The sequence below is a fragment of the Lonchura striata genome, chromosome 2 (assembly GCF_050655825.1).
Source record: "Lonchura striata isolate lonStrDom1 chromosome 2, ASM5065582v1, whole genome shotgun sequence".
In the NCBI taxonomy this organism is placed as follows: domain Eukaryota; kingdom Metazoa; phylum Chordata; class Aves; order Passeriformes; family Estrildidae; genus Lonchura; species Lonchura striata.
Window position 1 is genome coordinate 129136057 of NC_140704.1, and position 6000 is coordinate 129142056.

The 6000-nt window shown below is 36.4% G+C and overlaps 1 long non-coding RNA gene across 2 annotated transcripts in view; it reads right to left on the minus strand.

Moving 5' to 3' along the window:
- Positions 1–3245, minus strand: part of LOC110481794 (uncharacterized) — a 48669-nt gene extending 45424 nt beyond the window's left edge. Inside the window, exons 1-2 of one of the 2 annotated variants that reach the window (XR_002467312.4) lie at positions 1745–2934; positions 375–521 (exon numbers count right to left, since the gene is read on the minus strand). This is a non-coding gene — a long non-coding RNA (uncharacterized LOC110481794). Of the gene's footprint in view, positions 1–329; positions 522–1744 lie in introns of both variants that reach the window. The other variant, XR_002467311.3, reaches the window with a different exon arrangement.
- Positions 3246–6000: the final 2755 nt, after the last annotated feature.

A 6000-nucleotide genomic window follows, 5' to 3' on the forward strand; every position in this document is an offset into this window, starting at 1 on the left:
CCTTTCCCTTTTCCTTTCCCCTGCTAAAGTGCTTTTAGACAAGTTTTCTCACTTTTACTTCTTCATATTCTCTCTGCTAGTTGAGGTGGGAACTGGAGGGAGGGAGCAGCTATGTCGGTGATGTTCAGGGTCAACCCACATCCCAAAGCACATTGGTCCTTTTAAAGAACAATCACTTTTATGTTTGTGCTCCATTCAGAACATTGAAAGATGGAAAAAGGCAAGAGCCATATTTTGTGTCTTTAGAGGTGTGGATGGATTCAGAGCTCAGTGGTACAATTCTAGCCTTTTATTTTGTTCCCCAGTTTTTGAGAAAGGTTACAGCATACCTTGTTTGGAGCTTGTGACATAGAATATGATGCATGGCTCACTACCTGTGATTCCAGAAGAAGGAGCGCAGATGCTTCACACAAGTTTAGATTGCTTGATACAAGTTAGATGTTGTAGCCGTGCAGCCTCTTCTGACTCTGGCCCAGCAGTTTCTGTTTAAATGGATATGCAGGCTTCACAGTCAGGAAACTCTACAAAATAGAAACAAACTGCAATCTTGTGAGGATTTCTCAGACAGGATCAAAGTATTAAAGAAGAAACAAAAATATAATTGAGCTACATCATTTATTACAAGGACATGAATTGAAGATTCATTTTAGGACATGGAAATACTTGGTTCAGGACTAACCTCTGCTATAGAACTGAAATTTATTTTATGCAAATTTTTCCTGTGATGGAAGCTTGTTGAAAACAGTCTCAGCATTATCAGAGACTGCAATGACAATTTGTTAATCTTAGGAAGCCTAAAAGAAGAGAGGAAAAACAATAATCTATTTTTATAGATGGTAGTCAAATATTTGATTTTTTTTTCTTACTTTTCATTTTCCTCTTACTTTTACATTTTAATTGTCAAAGATCAGTTGAGAAAAAAATCTGCAAAATTACTTCCCTTGGAAGGGGAATAAAAGGATAATATAGAAAAGTACTATTATCAGACATTATAATATTCAAGACTTATGTGACAAAACTTACTAATGAAAACAGCAATACACATACATTGATACTTCTTATATATATAGTCTGTAAATATTTTTTCAGAATATGTGTTTAATTTTCCTTTGAGAAATACTGCAAGTTACAGATCTAGAATAGATTTTCGGATTAACTAAGTGAGATTTATCCCATTGTTGGATTTGAATTTGAAGTTACTTGATCATTTAGAATAGAGCATATTTCACAATGCTCTTTGGACAAATTCAACACTGAAAGTTAACTGTGAAGTCTTCTCAGCTAAAATTACTTGAGTCCCTTCTCTTCCAGTAGAATATTTTCCCTGAATTACTAAAAGCTCAACAACAGAAATATTTTTTTAAATAACTGTCTGCTAACAAGTAGGGTTGACAGCATTCTTCCATACTAAGAGATAATTATTTTTGCCTAAAAAAAATGCCTAAGAGAATTGTTTTTGCAGATTCTAACTATATATATAATTTTATGAGCATGTCACTGCACCTTTAATGTAGACTGCCTGCTTCAAAGGGTTAACATATAGGCCTGGGTAATTCCAAGCTGGTCTGAGTTTAAATGTATACTATAATAAAAAATAAATGAACATTTAAAATTATTTTTAAAAGACACTGCCAAATACAGAAGCAATTAAAGAAAGAAAAAATTGCTTGGAATAATAGAAACAGAAAAGAACTGCACTGTAAACAGCAATAAAAAAGCATTTAGAAGTGGTTTCTTTTGGTACCTGACATGTGCTGTTGCAGCTACCAGCAGCTGAACTCTTCCTGTCCTGAAGGCAAAGATCTGGGCCTGTGACCAGCACATTTTTGCCATAGGAAAACAAAAAGGGGGAGGAAGAGGAAATGAAGCTGTGGGATGAAATGAAGTCTGCCCATAGCTGACAGGAGAGTCAGCTGCCTCTCCCAGGCTCTGGCATAGATGAGGCAAGTGGGAAGAGCTGTTGACCTTTTGGCACCCACCCTTGGCAAGCTGCTGTGCTGAGCAGCAGATGACTGCCTGAAGCTGGCCCTGTTTTTTGGCTGTTTGCACCCTTTGTGTGTACTCTGCTGCAGAAAATTCAAGGCAAGAGAATCAGACCAATTTACAGTGACACATAGATAGGATTTGCAAACAGCTCTTTAGCAGTGACTGGACTCCCATTTTATTCATACCAGAGTAAGTTTTACAGATAATTTCAGCTGAAGAGCCAAGCCATTGCTGAGCACTTTTGAGAACCCAACTTTAATACATGGGTCTTAATTAATAAGGTAAAGACAATTCCTACAGTCTGACGACTTTGGTCGAACAATGAACTGAATTTCATGGGGAACTTTTGGGGAAGCTTTGATTGAATGAGGTCATGAATTAAAGTGATGTTCATTCAATCTGTTACTGTAGTGATGATTCATATGCAAATTGTTCTGTGTGGTGTTTTTAAGTGAATCCCAAACTGAATTAATTAGTGAAAGCTGATTTTTACTGTATTTAGTTTATTTTTTTGAAGATAGCATAGCAAAATGACCAGTAGTGTATGAGGAAAAAAATGGAAGGTTTTTTGCAGGTGCCCTCATAAATTAATTTCTTGCCAGTATTAATATTAAGTAATTATTAAAACCCAAAAAGCAAATAAAAAGTATATTTAACTGGATGCAGAATTTTAACTTCATATAGTAAGAAGACCTGGGAGAAAAGGGCAGAAAAGAAAATTCTCTGTTGCACTCCCTTTTTATTTTACTTAGCAGGTCTCAATTTTACCTTCAGAAATATGAGCAATAGCATATGATATGTCAAAACTTAGACATTCCACGTGCAGTCAAGGTGTACAACCAACCCCTAAAATCATAACTTCCATGGCAGTTCTATAACCAAGAGCACTTGAAACTGGGAGAAAGTATTACAGTACAAATCTAGGCAGACAGAATATCCCAGCCCTGGCTAATTACAGCTGAGCATCTCCAGAACTGCTTGAAGCAGCCAAGGTAAGCTGTGCTACTTTTGTAGCTCAAAAGTGCAACTTGACACATATTACATGGACTAACTTCAAGTTTTAGTAGGTGCTGTGCTTATTTTTCAGCTATGTTTCAGAGACTCCTTTAAGCCTGTCCTGGGTTCCTCTGACACCTGTATTTTTTATTTTCTTTAAACAGCTGTGGAATTTCAGATAAAAGCCTGAAACATATTCCTTTTACCAGTATTTCTGAATTCTGTAGCTCATCACAGTTGGGTCATCATACAACCTTTTTGGTGAACATTTTCCAGTGTGAATGCTGCTGCAGAAAATTCCTGATTCTTCTCCCAGGATCAGAGAATTCCTGAAAGTTTGCTTCTTACAGTTAATTTATTTTTGCTTTCTAGGATCTGATTTTTTTACTTTTCAGTATTCTACCAACTTCTTTGACAAAAAAATTCACATATTGCTTTGGTGTCTATCTTTTAAATCAAAACTTGTACTTTTCTCAAGGGAAAAAATAAAAATCAGAAAAATTAAAATTTAAAGCTGTCCTTGCTTTGAATGCTGGGGTGTCCTCAATTCACAGAGGCCACTGTAAAGACTTTTATATCCCAGACAATTGGTCTGTACATTGCCATCTAATTCTACTACAATTCTAGTTCTTAATTTCAAATGTTATATGAATCTTCTACAGACTTTTTCTCTCTACATTGTGCTATTTGATTTGCTCACAATAATAATTTAATTCTTTCCCAGTAAATACTTTCAGAATCAGGGCCCTGCTCTAAAGTACAAAGCTAGGTGTACCTGCTAGAAGCTGTTCCCCCTTGTAGATTATTTTTCCTTCAGTGCTAAGATCCCCAAACTCTGTTCATGCTATTAGAATATACCCAGTGGCTAAAACAACACTATAAATTAAGACATTAAGCACAAATGTGTTAATCATATAAAAGAATGCATTTTTGTATCAAGTTCAAGTGTAGTTATTTCTTAAAATATAAGGGTGAAAAAAAAGAGTTTACTGATGTGCCATAAGTAAATCAGCCCTGTTCAGGGATCCCATAAAAATGGGCTCATGCTGCATTTAATTATCCCTTAGTAGTGTTCTTTCATTCTTTGTCATGTAAAAACAAACTAGAGTTTATTGAAAGTAGATAATGTCAGCCAGGGTGGATCTGCAGAGCTGTGTGCAATAGCCAAGGGTGTGTCTGCATTACTTTTGTTCTTCACATGCAGCTCCAGTAATGCACTGGGGATTAGGGATGAAGGGGAGGTGCCCTTCCTGCTCTGTCCTCTTCACACCTGTTACCTGTCCTGTAAATACAGGATTATCACCTCTCAAATTGTTTTATTTCTTCAGTGTTCTCAGGCACCCAGATCTTAAAGAAGGACAACTATATCATAAGCCTATAATACATTATTGTGCCACTCCTGCCTGCACCCACAGATGTCTTCTGTCCCTTGCAATTTTCTTGGGGTATTTCTGCCCCATCCATTACTGTATTTTACATGTGATATACAGCCCTCCCTCCCTCCCTCTTTCCCAAGCTGTTCTCCTTCCCTGTTTGTGAGTGAAATAGGATTCATTGCAGTTGCTGTTGCTTCATGGACTGCTTTGGTGATCTAGATCTCGTTTGTGGTCATGGGCAACCTAAGAAATCAAATCTCCACAACTGAATGAGAAAAGGCCACTAACAGGAGATATTTAGGTATTTACAGATGGCTGTAAATTTCCAGGGCACAGAGGAATATTTACTATTGTTAGTGTGTAGTGAGATATTAAAAAAAACAGTGCTTACCTTCATCCTTAGGTGCTCACACCTCTAAATGTCCTGTGCTATGTAATAGATAAAAATGTGCTATCCAGGCTCCAGTTCCTCATGCATCTCCATAGTACTGAAAACAAGCAGTCAGATTGGATTTAGGAGAGAGGGCAAAGTTACAATATTTTGGAATTGCTACACAAAGAGTAGAACAAGTGACCCTCATTTTCTATATATCATGAAAATACATTACTGTAATGCAACAGAAGAAAAGTAGTTCTCACAGTTATTTTTACACTTTTCACAGACTAGAAGCAGTTTTATATTTTAATGCTATCAGATAATGCATTAGTTTCAGAGTCTATTAGTCAATGGAAATAATCAAATTTTTTAAATCTACAGTGTTCAAATTTATTAGTGAATACTTTTGGAAGAAAATAAATTCTGTTAATTGCTAATAAATCTCAAGTGTTTACACCATACTATGCTATGCAATTCTATTAAGCTGATTCTGACAGAATACAGTCTTTAAAGCATAAGGTGTGCCATAAAAACATCTGTAATTTAAAATATAATCCTATAATAGTTATTAGAAATTGACAATGAAAGAGAAGAGGCCCCAGTTTTACCTGAAGTCTTTGCTCATGTAAAAGTTTGAGAAGAAATGCCCTTCTATGGTTGGGAATCTTTCATGGTAGATCTGTTTTGAAGATCTGGAAGTGATAAAGCAGGTGGTTCAGGTACTTATCAAAGGAAGCTTTGCATTCTATAACATTTATTAGGAGAACAGCATGATCCCTTATTGGTTCTAGCATCTACAATTAGCACGGATTATTAGATTAGGCCACACTAAAATTAGAATTTAGCAGTTATGCTAATGCTTCAAATTCAGTGAGAAATTTCAATATTTTAAGGGAGCCAAGTCTATCTGGTTAACATACCTCTATAACAGGGTAATGCAATGTTTGGCCCAGGAGGGGCTGCAGTCAAGAGGAATGATGGGCTCACCTCACCATTCGTGTTTTTGCTTCATCTGAAGACAAGCCGTGGATCACCCATCCTCCAGAGATAAACTTTTGCAAGCCCCTATGGAAGAGGAAGTCTCAGAATAAGAGAGAAGGGACAGAGAACAACATTGAGCATTAATGATATTCAGGTTGCCTTATCAGAAAGATCTGTAGAAGAGTTTAATATATTTGGAATTTCCAGTATAGTCCCAGGATGTTATCTTCTGTAGGGAGCTTTACTGACAGTCTCTGACAATTGCATCTGAAGTAAAACTTACAA